This window comes from Dysidea avara, chromosome 2 (assembly GCF_963678975.1).
Source record: "Dysidea avara chromosome 2, odDysAvar1.4, whole genome shotgun sequence".
In the NCBI taxonomy this organism is placed as follows: Eukaryota; Metazoa; Porifera; class Demospongiae; order Dictyoceratida; family Dysideidae; genus Dysidea; species Dysidea avara.
In genome coordinates this window covers 19,327,225-19,348,925 of record NC_089273.1, presented here as the reverse complement: position 1 = coordinate 19,348,925, position 21,701 = coordinate 19,327,225, and the positions used below count along the sequence as shown (strand labels likewise).

At 37.5% G+C, this 21,701-nt stretch overlaps 1 protein-coding gene across 1 annotated transcript in view; it reads right to left on the bottom strand.

Annotated features, from left to right (window-relative positions):
• The window catches only part of LOC136246778 (dual specificity protein kinase shkE-like), a 28,685-nt gene extending 7,209 nt beyond the window's left edge, over positions 1-21,476 (bottom strand). Inside the window, exons 1-2 of the mRNA XM_066038341.1 lie at positions 21,455-21,476; positions 13,542-13,643 (exon numbers count right to left, since the gene is read on the bottom strand). The gene's annotated coding sequence lies outside the window, so the exon portion shown is untranslated. The remainder of the gene's footprint in view (positions 1-13,541; positions 13,644-21,454) is intronic.
• Positions 21,477-21,701: the final 225 nt, after the last annotated feature.

Genomic DNA, 21,701 nt, shown 5'->3' with positions numbered 1-21,701 from the left:
GGCATATAATTGCTTGAAATTTTCAATGAATGTAGCCACAGTATCTGGCTACATTTTGATACTAAGAGCAAGTTAATTGGTATAAGGAGTCAAGTGTTACATCATTGTGTTTGCTGGTATGTCAAATGTGTGGAAAAGGTACCTTTTCGCAAATCCGGTCACATATTATCATGTAGCATAACAGGCTGATGTAACTAGCAAACCCAAAACAGTAATAGGTAGTATAATAGACTTAAGTCTACTCATCAAAGACAATGAAAGAAGCTGTATAATTTTTAAACAATAGGGCCCACGGAGGTTTGGGGTTTTCTGGCCAAATATCACCTAAAAACCAGCTTCACAATAACATCTTGGTGCTTTAACAGTATTAACCCAGCCCAAGTATTTCAGTATGATTGTAAATGCTTCCAATAGATAGCCAATTTTAAAAAAAAATCATTCAATGGAATTTTCTACTGACTGACCGACTGACTCCCTGATGCCTTCAGACAAGCAAAACTCGATAACGGCTAAAACTACATGCTTGACTTTTGCACTCTTTGATTAGCTGCCTCCCTAGACATGCCTTTGGCATACTGCAGTACATAAAATGCATGCATCATGGACATACCTTTGTCCTCATTTATGTATCATTTCTTTTGGTGACTGCAAAAGGTGTCAATTCGGGGTAGCACAATACATGGCTTCCCATTTGCACTGTTGATTTCGTTTTCGTTTGAACAGTTCCGTCCATGATACAAGTTCTGTTTTTATGTTTGAGGTGAAGCTCAAACCTTATTATCAGCTTAGCTTTGTCACTACATTGTCACAGTGGTTTTTTATGAGTGGTTGTGAACCAATCCATTAAATAACTGGTGGTATTTTTACTTTTAAAAAACTACCATGGAATAACTCACTGCATGGACAGAATGTTCAAATGAAAATGAAATCAACAGAAAACGGGAATCGTTCATATTTTCCATGGTGACTGGATTGATTGCAGACAAGTTCTTCAATTGTAACGCTGTGTAATGTGCTGAAAATAGATGGACAGTAAAGCGTAATGGCCACTTCACTTTTGAGTCACTAATTGATATTTGGGATGAGAGAATCGTCTGTACTCTTTGTGAAGGCTGGATTGATTGCAGAGGCACTTCTCCTGCTGTTCTATGTTTGTAGTGCTGTGTAACGGATTGAGTATAGTTGAAAGCGAAGAGTAATGGCCACTTAACTTTTGAATGAATAATTGATAGCTGGGGCAATGAAAACATTAACTCTAGTGCCATCCTTTCTTTTATTGCAGTATGTATTAGGTAAAATTAGGAATTGTAAGTTTGATTAGGGATCATAGAAACAAAAAAGTAGGAAAACAAGGGAGTTCACCTACACCTGCAGATATACTAGTGAACATTTAATTCCTAATTCAGTCATGGGTATAGAATGAAGTAGGAATTATTATCCACTAGTATATGTGCAGGTGTAGGCAACCTTCCTTGTCTCACCACTTTTTAGCTATTCCCTTCTTTCACAACTTTTTTCTTTGATCCCTAATCAAACGTTAAATTCCTGAATTTTCCTTCTACTTGTGACTAATAAAGGACAGTTATGTGGTAGATACAGTACCAGCTATGAAAGTATTCATGAAGGATCACATGTGTTATGCTGCCACAACTAAGAGTCACCATTGCTGACATTCAAGTATAGTGGAACCTCCCTTATCAGCCTCTATTATCTGGCCACCTGTGTTATCTGGACTGCCCAAAATAGTCACATTGCTGGTAATCTATTGACAATAATGAAGTTTAGGTTAGATGAAAGCACAAGAAGGGAGCCTAAAGGTTGCTGTTTACCTGTTTGGTGGCTTGTTTATTGTAGTAATAATTGGTTGCTAGGTGATAAAACATTTTTAGAGCCAAGGGGAGTGACCATAGATGTTCTGTAGTGACTTCTACACAACAAATGTATAATACAAACTGACAGCAATAATAATAATAATAATTTAAAACAGTTACTTCAGCACATTAGCATCCACTTATTAGTTACAGACATTTCTGAGATACAGACAGTAGTATCCACCAGACTGCCCGGATAAGAGAGGTTCCACTGTAGGAAGAGTAAAGGGCCCAAAGAATGCCTTTAGTTAGCCATAAAGTAGTGAGGGCTCTAATACTCTATAACTAAGAAAGAACAGTTATGTGGTAGATACAGTACAGTAATAACGGATATCATATATAGCTAGCTTAATCACGTACAACACACTTTGAAACATCAAAACTAGCCAAACTAATCTTATTTGCTAGTTCTACAACTTGAAACAACATTATATGAACACTTATTAATGGTCTGAGGAATGATAACTGAAGCAGTTCAAGTATACTTCAGAAAACACTCCAAAGAAGACAACTCAGAAAGTTCTATATAGTGTTTATACTCTACCTATGTATACTTGTTTGTACTAAAATAATAGAGGTGGTGTTTTATTAAACTGTCACAACTTTAATAGGAACTTCTCTAATTTGCTCTAAATTATTAAGAGTACAAGGAACACACATTAACAAAATTCCTTTAATATTTGGGGCATCTGGATTCAGTGGAATGGAATGGTGGACTGGAATGGTGGAATGGACTGGAATGGTGGAATGGAATGGAATGGAATGGTGGAATGGAACGGTACTTAGGGAATTTCAATTAGTGGTCACCTCTTTTAAAAGACCACCTTCTAACAAAGACCACCTCTTTACAAAGACCATTTTACTTTAATATCTGAATTATTGTTTTAGAGCTCTATAAGACAGTCTTATTGATGAATTGTGTGCCACATGTTATGTCCCCTAGAAAAGCCAGTGATATCTGATTTATGATACAATACAGTAATAGCTATATACCCCATACAAAAAAAACCAGCTTGGCTATACAAAAAAAATATGTGTCCACGAAACTAAAAGCAACTGGCAACTAAAGAAGCTAATATCTAGAAATGAATGTACTGGCATCTAAGTATAATTTACAATAATCTTGGTCCTTTATCATTGACTTGTGTAGTCTGACTGTATTAATTCCCTGTAAATCTAATTGGCTGGTAAATTGGTACCTTTCTCAATAGTCCGGTGTTGTAGAGGAGAAAAAAGGCAGCTAGTTCTAAGTCCTTGAATTAGGTTAGGTGATCCTAAGGCTGTAGCACATGTTGCCGTCAGACCTTCAGTGCTGGTCACTGTAAAGTGTTAATAATAATAAATCACTAGCCAATTAGAGTTACAGGGAATTAATTAGGAATGCAGCAAGACTGTATGAGTGAATGATGATGGACCAAATTTTTATAAATTATAGCAAGTTATTTGTCAGTATTTCTTGGCCTCACCCAAATAATAGCTCCTTTAGTTGTCAGTTACTTTTAGTTTGATGGGGACGTCACTTTATACAGCCAAACTGATTTTGCCTGGGGTATATTGCTGTATTACAAATCAGATATCACTCTGATTTTCTAGGCATGTGGCGTACAACTGATCAATAAGACCATTCTATGGGGATACACTCTAAAACAACAAGATAGCAGCATTTTAAACATTAAAGTAAAACGGTCTTTATAAAGAGGTGGTCTTTGTTAGAAGGTGGTCTTTATAAAGAGGTGACCATCAATTGAAAGTACCGTTCCATTCCACCATTCCATTCCAGTCCACCATTCCAGTCCATTCCAGTCCACCTTTCCAGTCCATTCCAGTCCATTCCACCATTCCAGTCCACCATTCCATTCCACTGAATCCAGACGCCCTAATATTTGTACCATATTAACAGTTTATACTGCTTTAATTCAGTTTACAGGGGAAATTGCTTTAATGGTATTTTATAATAAATTTTTGTGTTATGATGATAAGTTTTATAATTAGCATAGCTGGTTGATCTTAGTTCACTGATGGTTAGCAAAATAGACTATCAAGTGTACTCATCCAAGACAGCATATGGAACTTTGAACATTACTTAGGTCAACGAAACTTGATTACCGGATTCTTGCTCGGATTTTTACAAGCTGACTTGGGCAGGTGGTTATTACTCATTATTCTAGTCATGGCTAAAAGCAAACACACAGATGTAGTACATTGTATGTTATGGTTTATGGTTCATTAAGGTCATAGAATCAAAAAGCAAAAAGTACATAGTGGAAGGTTGTCTACACCTGCAGATGTACTAGTGGACATCTAATCGCTATACTTTAGTAATATTCCCTTTGATGTCAGAGGTTACTAAATCCAATAAAAACTTGTGACAGGGTTACTAAATCATTAGTAACCTGTTGTCTCGCTGGTGGTTGTTTACTACATTTATCCAAAAACAAAATGTCCTTACTATTAGCTTACTTTCTGGATAAGACAGGCATTGTCAACATCAGCTATGTATCCAGTACCAATGTCCGTCATGGTGTGGCACTGACACAATAAACTTGAAGGATAAATCTCAATGATAGCACTCATAACTTGCTTCTTAATAGCTTACTTTCTGGACAGGACAAATGTCTTTTTAGCCCAACATAGTAACTATTTGATACTGGTACTATAGTCTTGCAACAGTTATGAGTGTCATGCCTGTGTAGTGGCACTGACTTAATAAACTAAACTTAAGGATGAATCCCAGTGCTATAACATGCACAGTTTGCCACTTTCGCTCACTCTTTCTTAACCTAGGATCAACAGAAAAGAATGACATTTCTGGACCAAAAATCAGCATGAAACTGTATAGGAATTGTCAGTGTTGAATTTTCCAGTCATATTCTTTTATTGCTATAGTGGAATCTGTCTTAGCAGCCACCTGTATAGAAAGGCCACCTCTTTTAAAAGACCAGTTTTACATTACCCTAGTGAGAAGTTTATACATAATACCATACCTGTTTCATTGCTCATACAATAGTAGCAGTGAAATTTATCTTGTATTTCACTGGTAGCAGTGAAAAAATTGTAATTGCAATTTCATTGGCTAGAATTTATGTTAACAATGTAGCGGCAATTAGTGACGTGTGTTTAGTACATAGTGACAAATTGCGTACATAGCAATGCTAATGCACAGCATGCGAATATGTAGCGAGTATGGTATTAACTGGGAATAGCATGGGTATAGCAGTGAAATTTGGGGATAAATACCACTCTTATTGTATTGGAAATAGTAAATTTATAGTAAATTTCCAATACAGCACTTGTGGGATTTATCCCAAATTTCACTGCTACCCATGCTATTACTAGTACTAATCCACCTGTCTAAATCAGCAACCTGCCTATTAATGCCAAGAAGTTTTACCTGAAGGTGACTGGCTTAGACAGATTCTGCTGTATATCAAACCTGGAGTCAACCAGTATACTGTAAATAACATATGTTGTAACATTTCCTACAAAAAAATTGAAAATTTCATGTACGTGCTCTACCAGACCTAGGGGCATCCCCATACAATACTATTATTACATGGTGAATGGCGTGGTTAAACTGCTAATTGAGCTACAAAGCTATAGAGCCTATAGATCCCAAATGGACTACTTATAATATCACTTTAAAGTATCACTACATCAACATCATCTTCCCAGTGACTGGAAAACTGCCAGTATCACTCCAATCTTTACGAAAGCATCACATAAAAATCTTGCTAACTATAGGCTGATATCCCTAACAAGTATACCATGTAAGATCTCTGAGTACATAGTATGTATAGTAGTTCAGTGTACAAACACCTTGAGACAAATCTTATGTGATGTCCAACATGGATTCAGGAAGAATTGCTCATACAAGACACAGCTCATTAACAACTATACATGACATAGCCATATGTCTCAATTCTGGAGACCAAGGAGATATTCTTTTTCAGAACTCTTCAAAGGCCTCTGACAAAGTGCCTCATGTCAGAAACTGGATATTATGGAATTTCTGGAGCATGTTTAGAATGTGATTATAGACTTTCTCACCAATAGAACTCAACAAGCTAAGTACCTGTAGACAACAAGTTTAGTGTTCCATCTCTTGTGCCCTCTAGTCTACTCCAGTCAGGGTCTGTGCTGGGCCCCCTTCTATAATTACTTCTATTCATCAATATTAACTCTGTACTGAAGCTTTATGGTGATGATGTATTCATTTATGAAAAAAAAACATTAACAGCCCAAACCTTGCAAAATGACATTAATAAATTAGCTCTGTGGTCAAACATCTGGTAGTTACCTTTAGAATTTTACAAAGTGCGAACATCTAATAGTATAGTTACAAACAAGCCTCCCCCTTCTGAGTATCACTACCTGTTGAAAGATCAGAGAGTACCATCTACAAAATATCTTGGTTTGACTATTTCTCAGAATTTGTCTTAATCTACACACATCTCAAAAGTCATTGGTAAAGCAAATTCAACTCTGGAATTTTTTCGGAAGCATTTTGGACTGTATGCACAAGATGTATAAACCAAATACTATTAAACATATACATGCCCCATTCTCAAGTATCCAGCAGTCGTTTAGTCCCTTTACACACAATTTAACATACAACAAAATTAATGGAGATGGTATAAAGGAAAGCCACTAGATTTGTAATTAGTTATTACTCCAGATACTCCAGTGCTACAGCTATGTTAGCTCAACTTGATTGGCAAACAATGAAGCTGATTACATGAATTAACTTTAGCAGTAATGTTTTATAAAATTATTAATCATCAAGTAGATATACCTTGTCATCACATCCTTGAGACCTACCCTGATAACACCTGTAGTAGTAGTAGTAGTAGCAAAAAGTCTTACACTTACTTCAAGAATTTATTCATATCACCATTCCTTCTTCCCTACAGCAGTTAATCACCAGGGACTTATAGCAGCCAATGTACATTTTGCATGAATCTGGTGTAAACCACAACTCGGTTAATCAGTACAATTTGTGCACATGACGCTTTATTTATAATGACTTGACCTTTTCTCCATTTCCAGCTCCATTTGCATATGCTATTATTGTTATCTAGAAGAGTCACGTTTTCCTGTTTTCTTTCATCAGCAGTAAGGTAGGCTATACGGTACTTTCCTTATCAAAAAAAAATACGCTTGACAAATCCACTGAAACGAAATCTTTTGCTGCCAGCACCATCCACACCGAATCCTACTGACGATTATCACTCACTGTGACTCAGAGATACAGTACCATGACTGTAGTGTACCACACTTTGACTCCATTTTAAATTTCGAATTTAAACCGCGCCAAGGAGCGTGGCACGTGCGTCTTTTATAGGGACTTCCCAAGGGATTTCCTCGTAATGGATCACGTGATATACCATCTTTCTCGATCCCTTCTGAAGTCATGGTTCAAGAAATGAGGTACATGTTTACGCTTTACAGTGTCAAAGTAGGGTGGTTTTGTGTGCTGCTGTGAATCCTCGCGTGAATCTTAAGCTACTTGTGATGGTTGGGCAAAAGTTTGTGATGGTTGGGCAAGAAACTGTGATGGTTGGGCAAAAGGCCGCCCATGCCCACCCTTGGCTACGCCACTGTTAATCACCTACCCAATCATGTAGTAGAAACTGATAATGTTGACACTTTAAATCAGTATAGTTGTTGATAATAATATAATAGTTTGACTGTACCATTACGACGATTGGTCCATTAGAATATATCTATTTTGATGGACTCTAGTTGAATCATTGGAACTGCAGTTAACTAAGCATTAGCTTTAGGCAAGCATACTTGCTCAATCACAGTTAGAGGTATTTTTAGAGGAATTAAGTCTCTCCAGAGTGCTGAGCCCCAAACCCCCTGTGCAAAACTTTTTTCAAGTAATTTTTCTGAGCTGGATAATTGTGACTGGCTTTGGGAAACTGATCTTATTGCCCATGACCACAGATTTGATTTTCACCAAGAACATAAAGCTACAATAATACACTATCAAATTTCATACTCAAAATCAGCTAGATTTGAGTGGTCTGCTTTTGCTGATTGCTTTTACCAAGCACAGTGGTGATCCGTACAAGCGCTCTGGGGCTGTAATGGATCTCTGGCCGGCCTGGGGATAGCTGTATGTGGCTGTACAGCTCCGCATTGTTGAATGCAGACCTGTGTTGTAAGTGTTCTTCCATTTTAGCCAGTTTTGAAACCACAACTTGGCCTAATTCATCCCTATGCCTTCCTCTTTAAATTTTTTTAAACAACTACTTGGAATTCGCCTCCCACCCCTTTTGGAACTTGCCTGATGCAGTCAATCCTAGTTTAAAACTATCTAAAATGGTGGAAAACTTAGCTGTTTGGTACTTGTACAGTGGATGCTGTGGAAGATGAGGAATTAGCATAAAACATGTGAAAATTTGGTACATGTATAGTTTCATCCATTGGTGAGCTACATCACACTAAATACTTATAATTGGCACTTCTCGATACTTTTAAATAGGCAATAAGATCAGTTATCCCAGACTGGGTCACACTTTATCTAAGCAACTTTGGGCTCACAAGGCCTTTTCCAAGGAATTGTTCCAATGATTTAATTATATATTGCTTTTTTGGTTGACACTATACACCTGGCATGATGTCATGTATAGCACTTGGGTGGCACTTTGGCCATTAGCATTGTATGCTAATGGCTAGTAAAGTAAGTACTTTAGTACACTTAAAACATCATATGAACTTGTGTTTCTGTTTTATATATTACTGTTTCATTGATGATAGACACCTGGAGTGATGTCATGTATAGCACTGGGTATGGCACTTAGATGATTACTTTTGGCTATTAGTGCTGTATTCACTATGTTAGTTTATTCATGGCTACTTCACAGTTATATCTGCTTTACAATACTAATTACACTACAGGAAGCACACACAATTTGTAGTGTATTAATGCACAAATTCCAGACTAGTATTGTATTAGTTTGCTATTGAAGATAGGTATGTAGGTAGCTAACTGTAATCTAAGGCCAGTAGAACTGCTGCAAAACTCATCAGGCATTCATAATGTGCAGCAGACTTTCAACTTAAGTGATATGTTGTTAAACTATTAATGTACAACGCTTTAGCATTTCATTTCAGGAAATGTTCACAGGGGTACAGCTAAAATATTATGTAGCCAATCACAGTAGCAATACAGCCATTGAAGTTGGGATGCTCATGTGTAGCCAAGCAAGTCATGGACTACTGATCTGGCCTGTTATATTGTAGCTCTTGTTGACACTATAATTACATTGTACAAATTATCTTGCTACTTTTTATTTACTGAACACCATGGCTGAGTTTTGTGATCAGAATACTTTGTAAACATTCTACCAGGTAATTATTATTATGATAAATAAACTATAATTCCTTATATAAATGAATAAATACCTAAGAACAACCTCCTATGCTATACAACCCACTGTAGCTATACAATACACAAGGCAGTCTCTGGATGAAACGTTGAACAGTACAAAACTCAAGCCTGCAGCCTTACACATTGTTGATTTATGCTTGGCTGAAGGCATCAGTTAGTCAGTAGAAAATCAGTTGAATAGAAATTTTTTTAAATTCCATATAAACTTGTTGGAAGGGCTAGGGGTTGCCCGGAAGGAATTTTTGGGCTTAGTTGTGCTTAACCAATACTGCAAAGCTGTTTTGAAGGTAAACTGAGGATATTTTTTGTGTGATTTTGAAAGCCAAGAAGCCCATAGCTACATGATCCCTAATACACAATACTATGGTACTGTACGAATAGTGACATTATCACTTACTATGAATGAGCATGTGTGTTTGCTAACACTTTAGATAAGAAACAAACATAACATTTCTGTAGTAATCAAATTTGCATGTAGTTATGATCTAATCAAAAACAGCCAAGCTGTAAAAAAAGGTGCGGCCCCCAAAAAGGCCATGGTGAAAAAAGATGTGAAATCCAAGGTGGCGGTCAAGAAATGGCTGTGATGGTAGGTTAATGGTTACATTTTAATAACAACAATTCAGGTGAATTTGGTGCCAAGACCAAGCGGCACAAAATTCACCTGAATTGTTGTTATTAAAATGTAACCATTAACCTACCATCACAGCCATTTCTTGACCGCCACCTTGGATTTCACATCTTTTTTCACCATGGCCTTTTTGGGGGCCGCACCTTTTTTTACAGCTTGGCTGTTTTTGATTAGATATCACTTCTTTTTGTATTTGTATACTGCAAAGCCGGCCTATGGCTGGCTTTGGGGCTTTTTTAACCCATGTGTTTTTTTTCTTTACTACAGGAAGAAGAAAAGAACTTAAAGAAGAATTTTAGTACTTCAATTATTTTTGATTTTATTAGTAATTATACAAATTATATACATATATTATTACATGCCCATTATTCCCCACAGGATATTTTTTTGCAGCTGATCTCTCTACTGGGTGACTTGAAATGTAGCTGAACTATATACAGGATGGTTTCTTTATAGCTGAACTCTCTACAAGATAACCTCTTCTAGCTGGTCTCTCTACAGGGTATTTTGTTTCTAGCTGAACTCTCTACAGGTGATTTGTTTGCAGCTAAACTCTCTACATGGTGGTGTCTTTGTAGCCGAACTCTCTACATGATGGTTTCTTTGTAGCTGAACTCTCTATAAGGTGACTTCGTCTAGCTGAACTCTCTACAGGGTGATTTTTTTGTAGCTGAACTCTCTGCAGGGTGATTTGTTTGCAGCTGAACTCTCTACATGATGGTTTCTTTGTAGCTGAACTCTCTATAAGGTGACTTCGTCTAGCTGAACTCTCTACAGGGTGATTTTTTTGTAGCTGAACTCTCTGCAGGGTGATTTGTTTGCAGCTGAACTCTCTACATGGTGGTTTCTTTGTTGCTAAACTCTCTACAAGGTGAATTCTTCTACCTGATCTCTCTACAGGGTGATTTGTTTGTAACTGAACTCTGTACAAGTGCGTTTTTGTGGGTGATTTCACTGCAGGTTGATTTGTTTGTAGCTGAACTCACTAAAGGGTGATTTTGCTTGTAGCTGAACTCCTTGCATTGTATCTAGTTTCTAGCTGATCTCTCTACAGGGTGATTTGTTTGTAGCTGATCTCTCTACAAGTTGATTTGTCTGTAGCTGATCTATCTGCAGGTTGATTAATTTGCAGCCGATCTCTCTACAAGGTAATTTGTTTGTAGCTGAACTGTCTGTAAATTGATTTATTTGTAGCTGATCTCTCTGCAGGTTGATTTGTTTTAGCTGAACTCTCTACAGGGTGATTTACTTGTGTAGCTGAACTCCTTACATTGTGTCTAGTTTCTAGCTGATCTCTCTACAGGGTGATTTGTTTGTAGCTGATCTCTCTACAAGTTGATTTGTGTGCAGCTGATCTTTCTACTGGTTGATTTGTTTGTAGCCGATCTCTCTACAGGGTAATTTGTTTGTAGCTGAACTCTGTACAAGGTGCTTTTTTGTAGCTGATCTCACTGCAGGTTGATTTGTTTGTAGCTGAACTCACTAAAGGGTGATTTGCTTGTAGCTGAACTCCTTACACTGTGTCTAGTTTCTAGCTGATCTCTCTACAGGGTGATTTGTTTGTAGCTGATCTCTCTACAAGTTGAATTGTGTGTAGCTGATCTCTCTGCAGGTTGATTTGTTTGTAGCCGATCTCTCTACAAGGTAATTTATTTGTAGCTGAACTGTCTAAAAGGTGATTTGTTTGTAGCTGATCTCTCTACAGGATGATTTGTTTGTAGCTGAACTCCTTACATTGTGTGCAGTTTCTAGCTGATCTCTCTACAGGGTGATTTGTTTGTAGCTGATCTCTCTACAAGTTGATTTGTGTGTAGCTGATCTCTCTGCAGGTTGATTTGTTTGTAGCCGATCTCTCTACAGGTAATCTGTTTGTAGCTGAACTCTCTATAAGGTGATTTGTTTGTAGCTGATCTCTCTACAGGTAATCTGTTTGTAGCTGAACTCTCTATAAGGTGATTTGTTTGTAGCTGATCTCTCTGCAGGTTGATTTGTTTTAGCTGAACTCTCTACAGGGTGATTGCTTGTAGCTGAACTCCTTACATTGTGTCTAGTTTCTAGCTGATGTCTCTACAGGGTGATTTTTTGTAGCTGAACTCTCTTCAGGGTGATTTGTTTCTAGCTGATCTCTCTACAGGTAGATTTGTGTTGATTTGTTCATTGCTGATCGCTCTAAAGGTTGATTTGTTGCAGCTGAACACCCTGCAAAGTGTTTTGTTTGTAGCTGATCATTCTAAAGGGTAATTTGTTTGTAGCTGAACTCTCTCCACAGTGACTTGTGTGTAGCTGAATTCTGTGTAACTGAATTCTCTAGAGAGTGACTTAATTGTAGCTGAATTCTCTACACAGTGCATGACTTGTTTATAGCTGAACTTTCTTCAGTGTGACTTGTAATGTTCTGAATCTCTATAGTGATATATTTGCTTAACTCTCCACATGGTGACTGTCTTCTTGCTGAACTGTCTATAAGATTAACTGTTTGCAGCTGAACTCCCTACAGAATAACTTGTGATGTAATAAAATTCTATAATGGAGTAAATAAATTAGCCGATTGCTCTATTAGGGTGACTGTTCTATTAGAGTATCTCGATCTCGCATTTGCTACACGGAGTTGGCTTTCGAATCATAACTCAGTGGTTTGTAATCCGATTCTTCTGTACTACTGCTAGAACTTTCTATGAAGATTATTCCAGCTATACACCGATTTTCAGCTCATTGCTCTAAGCGGTTTGCCTAGTAGGCGTGAAAACTAATACTTTTTTATTCATAAAAATCGATCGCGTAATTGTGACACAGGTTGGGTTTTGTGTCATATCTCCGTGGTCTTTATCTCTATTCCTTTCAAACCACCAAAAGGCACTCCTACGCTGGTTACTCCATCTACATAGCTATTTTCAACTCATTCCATGAAGCGGTTTACCCTGTAGGCGTGACAACAAATCGATCTTGTTTTACGCGAATAATCGGTCATAACTCCTGAACCATTCATCGGATTTGTACCAAATTTGATGCTAGGATTCGCCTTTGGACTCCCTGTCTGTGTGCCAAATTTCAAGGCGATCGGAGTACGCGTTTGCTTGTTATAGCAATTTTTGCAAGTGTGCGAAAAGACGAAGAAGAAAAAAAACGAAGAAAAAAAAAAACGAAGAAAAAAAAACGAAACTTTGGCAGCTCGTATCTCGGAAATGGCTGGAGCGATTTCCTTCAAATTTGGAATGTAGACTCCCTTGGCTGGCGGGCAACTGTGTAGCAAATTTGGTTCCAATCAGATAAGTGATCACCGAGATACAAAGGTGTGAAAATGACGTTTTCGTTCTTCCTGTCAATATACTCACGGTGTGGCGCGCCGGCTTCTTGGGCCGCACGACACACTATCGTGTGTCTTGATTAACATGAAAGCAAGAAAGGTTAACAAGAAATAGCTTTAATTAAATTATTGACAATTATTCTCCTGGCTTCAAACTATTGTCTGGATACTGAAGTAATATCAGGATATCAGATAAGAACCAGATTCAACAAGCCTATGGATTATACTACACAATAGTTCATTAATGTAGTAACAGTAGTCACACTTAAATGCACCCAAATCTGCTACCTCAGAGACATGTCACAATTGTAACACATTGCTGTAGACATTCCTTACCTGTGAAAATTGTGAAATGTTTTGTTTACAGCTCCTTATAAAGTAATAGACCACGTCAATGTGGTTATACTTTGCAGCCCATTTTAAAGGAGTCCAACCACTCTACAAATGATAAAAGTGGATGATTACACTTGCAAACAATACAGAATACAAATATCATATTAAAGGGAGAGACATGGAATTTTAAGATTCTTTTTTATTTCATTACTGTATTGATTTGATACCCTTATATGTATGGTTGTACATTTGAAATTTAATTTACTGTATGATTTGTTAATGAAATCTAAACCAACTAGGAGGAGGCAACGCAAATTCACCAGAATTGTCGTAATTAAAATTTTTCCATTAACCTACCATCACAGTGATTTCTTGGCCGCCATCTTGGATTTCATATCTTTTTTCATCCTGGCCTTTTTGGGGGCAGCACTCTTTTTTTACAGCTTGGCTGTTTTGGTTTAGATATCACTTCTTTTTGTATTGCAAGCCACAAAGCCAGCCATTAACTGGCTTTGGTGCTTCCTTCTAACTTGTTTTTTTTTTCTTTTCTGCAGGAATATTGGAACAAAGGAAGAAGTGTTGTGTGCAGTTTTTTGTCTGTTTAAAAATATTTGTATGTTTAACAATGAAAGATGATTTTGTTTCCAACACATATTTCTACAGGTTGATTTGTTTATAGCTGATCCCTATAAGGTAACATGTATCCAGCTGATATCTCTACAGTCAAGAGATGATGTTCTACAAACTCAAAGAGTTGTGGTCATTAAACAGAACTAGTCACTACATACAAAACACATTCATCCCATGCAACCTGCTAAGATGATCTTGAGGTACTGGGCCTTTCAGGGCTCGGATGATGATGACAATCCCCTTTTCCCCTAAGTAATAGTTTTCCCCTTGTAGCTAGCTGTAGTTTATGTAGTTGTAATAGTTGTTTGTAATTGTAATAGTATAAAAAATTAAAACAAAACAAAAAACTTGTAGTTACAGATAATTTCTCTTCGAGAAACAAAGTGATTAAATTACTAATTCTATGTATATACTGAGGATTATTATGCACAAGCAATGTATCACTTTAGGTTAGCAGTTTCAGCTATGCTATGCTTGTTACACGGCCTTACATACCTTAGTTACAGAGAACAGTAGATGAAGTGTGTCTGTAATCCACTTAATTTGGAAGTAGTATGTGCTGTACTAAATTACAGAAAATTATGAAGTATTCTGGTTTAATCACAAAGTAGTTACTAATCACAAAGTAGTTACTAGATGCCAAGTGCAAGAAAACAAAGTGATTTATATAGTAACCTTGAGGGGCCAACCAAGATTGTATTGTCCAGGCACAGGAAGGGTCAATGGCATCTGAACCAGGGGGTGGGGGTACCCACTTTTAAGATCATGTTGAAACTTTCAGCCAAAGCTACATGCACAGAAATACATACCTTCACATGAGAAGCCATGAAACCATCATGCAACAGCAATGTCTCTTGTGAACTGCAACTATCAAACCATTCACTGTATTAAACCCAGAAACACCTATAATTTTATTGTTGTTTAGTCCTTGCTAGGCTTATTCTCCAAACTTTACCTAATATGCTTTTAGGAATTTCCCAATTTTCTACCTATTATGCCTGTTTTTGTGAGTATCATAAATGCATTGTGCTTTTATTTTATGTGTTTTTTGAATTTTGTGCAGAGAAATTCCTCATAATTATAATAAAATTAATGTGAATGGAGAAGTGTTACACCATGTGGGCAACAAGGGGCATGCTCAACAGAGAATTACTTGCCACACACACACACAATTGGAAGGCAACAGTGGTGATCACCAGTTATATTGAAGGCACAAGGCATCACGAAAAGCACCTTTGTGCAAACAAAAACCATGTTCGGTTAGAGGTAGAGCAGTTACCCAATTGGAAGAGCCTTTTTCAGAAGATAACATGATGGACCTATATAATGATGGTGATAGCATAGATAGCAAAGTATCACAGGAGTCTATGATAGACTGGTGATGATTGCCCAAAATTGTTCTTCTTGCCTCAATCTGTGAAGGCAACACTTCAACTGGGTAGGCAACACTTCAACTGGGTAGGCACAAGATTGCTGTAAAATAAGGTGAATTAAGGGAGCAGTAACTTTAACAAAGGCACCAAACTGGAACAATGAATAACTAATGGGATTAACAACCCCCAGACCTCCCAATCTGGTTGGCAGAGCAAACAAGTTTCGTTCACTGTCACTAAAAGATGGTTGACCAGTCAAGTTAGGTAACAATCTACAATGAATAGTTTCTTCTAGAGGAGACAAGAATGGTTGAATGTTAGGAATGCATCTCATTAGAAAGTTCCATTTGCCAATAAAACCATGTGTAAATGCAGCATATGCAGCTTGAGGATGGGTAACAGAGATGTCTGACAGCTGCTGCAATTCTTTGATCCAGGATGTTACTTGCTTTTCTACAAAGAAGACAACAAATCAATGGGAGCCTAATGCAGCACCAAGATGACGCTTTCCATTCGATGCTATAGAGATCCCAGTCCTCTGAAAAGTAGAAACTGCTGCATCATGCATTCCTTCCTTCACAACAATTCATGTTTTAGAAGGATTAGGGAAATAGCCATAATCAGGACCAACAGATGTCCACCAAGACTGAAGTTCTTTCAAACCACCACAAGCAGTAGCATCATCAGCACATCATATCTGTTGGACAGAACTTCCACCCAAACAATTAATCAGTGGAATCACTCCTAGTGCATACATTGGCATTGCTAGGGGGTCCCCTTGAGTGGTTCTCTCTTTAGAGTGTAAAACTGACCCTCTCATGTACAAATTAACATCCTTACAGTAAGTGTTTATTAAGATGGTAGAAAAAGGTGGACATACTGTAGGTGCTGTATGTTTCATAAAGCTGTGTGGCGATTAAGAGAGTTAAACATATTGGTAGCATCCAAAAGTATTACTGCATCCACATCAGGGGAGGAAATATATCTCTTGTAGAATGAACAGCAGCTTCACACCCTGACAATTGACCAGCACATAGCTGTAACGAACCAGCAGCTGCTTGAATATCATTTCAAATCACAGACAGAACAGCCTTGGTAATCTCACGACGTGCAGTTTCTCCGATCCCAATTGAATGAAATAGCTACATGTAGCACACGACGTGCTATTATTGTAGCTTTGTTTCATAACAATACACGCAGTACATTAAAATTGAATATATTCAACAATAATTATTATGTCATAATTCATCAATTACTGTATGTTGTTATACATCACTAAGGAAGATTAACTAAAGCAAACCACTTTAAACCACAAATTTCTATTAGAAATATCTTCTAAACTGTTTTATAGCCTGTCAAAGCCTCACAGCTGCTTTTATGTGTATGTTAGATACCCATTGGAGGTTTTTCAGTAGGTTGATAACCCGAGAGCATGGTTTGGTCACCGAGGCATGGCAATAATTAGTGACTAAGGTGTAGCCGAGGTCACTAATTAGTTCCCATCGAGGTGCCAAACCAAGCATGAGGGTTTCAACCTACTAAAAAATGACAGTGTGTATCTAACCTATTTAAAAAGCAGCTCATTACCAACACTGACAAAAGAAGCACAGAGTCACGCTTGGTAAGGTCCTTTTCAGCATGTTTGTGTGTGCCGCCAGCTCTGTGGCCAGTTTAGTGTTGTTTTAGCAGCTGTTATTTAGTTTCAAAGCTTGTTTACTAGCTACAGGTGCAATAGCACAGCTGAAGTGTGTTGATGATCTAATGGTGACAGTGCTGACAAGCACACGAACACAAATGTGCTTGCTGTAAACTCGGCAACACCAGTAGTTTCACTTATGGCTAGCTAGTTGTGAACTGTTGGGGTAGCTGTAATTTGCATCGAGCAGCTGGCTTGTTTGGCTTGACAGCTAGCTTGATCAAGTGCTGGTATGGCTGATGAAGGTAAAAACCTAAATCTCACTAACCATACAACCACTAATTAAATCAGTGACATAGAAAACTCTTTGAAGTGTTATTAAATTTACCATAACAGTCTCACGTGACAACAGGTCTCTAAATGAAACTTAGAGCCCTAACCTCAGGTCTCTAAGTGTATAAATAACCTCATTAACTGTGTCAACATCAAAGAGAATTATTCATGCTGCTTTCTAAGTTTTGATTGTGTACAAAGGGAACAAGCTCCCTTTCACCAAAACTGGAAAATTTTACAAGGTCTGTTATGTTGTTTACAGTGGGATCTCTCTTATCCAGCTGGTCTGGTACATACTATCATCCATATCTCAGAAATGTCCATAACTAAGAACTGCATACTAATAGTATCCTAAAGTGACTAACTTAAATACAAGTAATGTTGTTATTTCTATCAGTTTGTGCTATGCAGTTTAGTGAGCAGAGGGGGGAGTCACTACAGAGCATTCATGGTCACTCCCCTGGGCTGTAAAAATGCATTATCACCTAGCAACCAAGTGGTAGTTGTCACTAGTAGAATAAACAAGCCACCAAACAGATAAACAATCTTTAGGATCCCACCACTTAGAAAACCGCCTTCTTTATCAAACGTCTGCATTGGCTGTACAGCGCTCATTAAACAAGGAATATCTTGATTATTCTTGGTACTATAGTCTTAAACTATGCACCATTAGAATCTTCATGTGCTACAGATTCCAGTGGTATAGGGCAATTGGAAACAATGGAAATTGAAACCGGAAGCGGAAAGTGGAAATGGAATATGGAAATGGTCAAATTATCATATAAATGTACCCTAGAGTGAAACCCTTGTTTAGTGACCACCTCTTACAGAACACCTTCTTATAAAGACCACCTCTGTACAAAGACCACATTGTAATTACATCACAAAGATGGCTAAGGACCACTTTGTGGTCACCTTTGATAACTAAGACCACGTGCACCCTCACTACATGGTAATATTTGGTAAGCTTCAAACATGTATTTCATGGCTCAAATCAATGTCATCTCTTTGTCCACACTTCACTCAAGTCATATACCATCATCGCTTAGTTTGTACCAGCATAGATAATACTATGGTACTGAATGTGTCATACAAAAATATTCCATGCAAGTGAAATGTAGTTAGCACACTAAAATCTACTGTATCAACAAAGAGCCTATATAGTCTTTTACCTGTTTTGATAAAGCGGTCTGACATATGATGTTTGGAACCTAGCTATTATTGCAATGTGAAGAGGTGGTCTTTGCAAAGAGGTGATCTTTATAAAAGGTGACCATGAAGTGGTCAGTATGCCATGAAGATCTAATTATAAAGTGGTCTCTGCACAGAGGTGGTCTTTATAAGAAGGTGGTCTTTAAGAAGTGGCCACTAAACAAGGGTTTCACTCTAGGATACATTTATATGATGATTTGACCATTTCCGTTTTCCATTTCCACTTTCCATTTCCACTGTTTCCAATTGCCCAGTGGTATACAACAGATTACATTCCAGCAAAGACGACAGAAAATAAACATTTATTCAATGAGTAAAGGCTGTTTATTTACTGTACTGAATTTCTATTTTCATTGAGTTTATTGAAGGTGGACTGGCTGATCACTGAAACCATGTGATAAAGTTTAGTAGGGACTAGCCTATGTAAAGTAACATGCACGTACAGTGGAATCTCCCTTATCCAAACCTCTATTATCCAGGCACCTCCATTGTCTGGACAGCACAAATTGATCATGTGACTTGTAGCTTATTGACCATAATGAAGTTTGGATTAGATAAAAGCACAAGGAAAGGGAGCCTAAAGAGGGTAGGTATAAACAGTGGACTCAGGGACTCCAAGGACCTGTGGGGACCCTACATTTTTGTGGAATTTTTAGGAAATTTACATACTTACTTTCTATCATTGTACTACTGAGATACCTTTATGGCTAGCCTGAAAAAGCCTAGATCACTCTTTCTCTGTCCTGTGGACTGCTCTTTGTACATTGCCTAGAAATTATAAGTGCCTTGTATGTAGGCCACTCATTCTTCACGCCTTCAGTAAATGTATTAATCAAGGGCTTATTTCTAAAAGGGGTTATTTCTGACAGGTCATTGCCTTCATGTGCTAGCCACGTTGCACAAAGATTGTTTATCGAGCTGCTGGTGTACCTTGCAGTAATCGCTTCACTGAATCCATTTTCATGTCATTGAACTTTATTAACTGGTGACATGTTAGGCTAGTGTGTTCTTTGTGTAGCACAGTAGCCTATTCAATGCAGGCAATTTTCAGTGGTGCTTGTATGTTATTTGTAATTGAATTAAACACAGTGTGAACAATTGCAACAGACAGAAAGTGGATTGACCATGAGAGATTAGCCACTGTGACTAGCAGAAGTGTCTAGTAAAAGTACAGAATGTATATAGACATTGCAAAATCCCCATGAAAGTTGGGTCTTCACCGGTCCCAGGGTCCTTGGATCCCCGGTCCTGAGTCCACTCTTTATATCCACCTGTGTCTTCCATTCATTGCTTCATTTTAAAAGTAATCTTTAGTGTTGGATATACATAAGGTAGGAAATTAGGTTTTATTTCACGTATAAGAATATCCTGTTGTATCATACAGTATGGTGGTACTGTATAATAGGGATCATGCAGAACTCGGTTTTCCAGCAAAAAATATTTCCCTAAAACCAGCCTCAATTTGTCTTCAAGACACCTTGGCAGTATTGGTCAGGCACAGCCAAGCCCAAAAACTTCTTTAGACTAACCTCAAACCCTTCCAAAAAATTTCCATGGAATTAAAAAAAAAATTTAACAGAATTATGTTTATTCTGACTAACTGATGCCTTCGGCCAAGCATAGCTCGACAATGGATATAACTACAGGCTAGATTTCTTCACTGTTCAACGTTGCTTCATCCCAAGAAGTGCCTTTCACCAACCGCAGTACGTACAGTACAATACATGCATCATGGACTTGCCTTTGTCCTCTTTTACATACCAGTTCTTATTCCTGACAATGCTGGCAAGCAGTCAATTCATGTGGCTTCACTTTGGCTGTGTTGGTATCTCACCCATGTTTTCCATAGCAACTGGATTGATTGCAGAGATGCTTCTCCTAATGTTCTTTATTTGCAACACTGTGTAACAGATTGAAATAGGTGACACTGAAGCATAATGGCCACTGTTTAATCTCGAGTAGTTTAGGGCTTGCCAATTGTCTGTATTTTCATGGAAATTGGATTGATTGCAGAGGTGCTTTTCCTACTGTTCCTCATCTATAATGCTGTATAATGGGGTGAACATAGCTTATAGCAAAGCGTAATGACTATGTCATTTTCAAGTTAGTAATTGATACCTGGGACACATGTTCAGATGAAAACATCAACTCTGGGGCCATCCTTTTCTTTGATGCAGTATGCGTGGGTTTACTATAATGTTAGTAAAATGTAAACAAACAAGTATGAGGAATTTTAATTTCAATTAGGGATCATAGAAATAAAAAGTAGGGAAACAAGAGAGATCACTTACACCTGCAGATATGCCAGTGGACATTTAATCCCTAATTCAGTCATGAGTATAGGCTGAAATAGTATATCTGCAGGTGTAAGTGACCACCTTGTTTTCCTACTTTTTATTTCTATGATCCATAATCAAATAATGTTTCCTTATACTTGTAGTAATATAATAGAAACCTGACACTCTGCCTATAGTTTGCACTTACACATTACTTCATGCTCAAAATTGATTCTGGGTTTGAAGGGTTAAGTTAATGATGATTGGATATAGCAACGAAAAGCACAATAATATAACAAGATGAAAGAAACATAACTGAATAAGACTTGTATGTTTTGTACTAGCAGTTATACAATAATGTACGCAATTGAGAATATAGGTTTTGTGATTGTGTTTACACATTGACTAGCACACTTAATATCTACAGTAGTAGTACTAAACACAGTAGTGACTTACACGATCCTCCACTGTTATGTCTGCACCAAGCTCTACAAGTAGCTGGACGATATTCAGTTTGTTGTGAAAAGCAGCAAAATGTAGTGCTGTCCATCCCTGTGAGTAACAGATGATTAACATGTTATGAAGAGACTTTTACAATGTATACATACATCAGCACAAATAAATCATTTGCAGGCTAAGCAACTACACTAGCAACATTAAATGTCATTACCCAGGGAATTTAGTGTATCTATATCATTGTGAT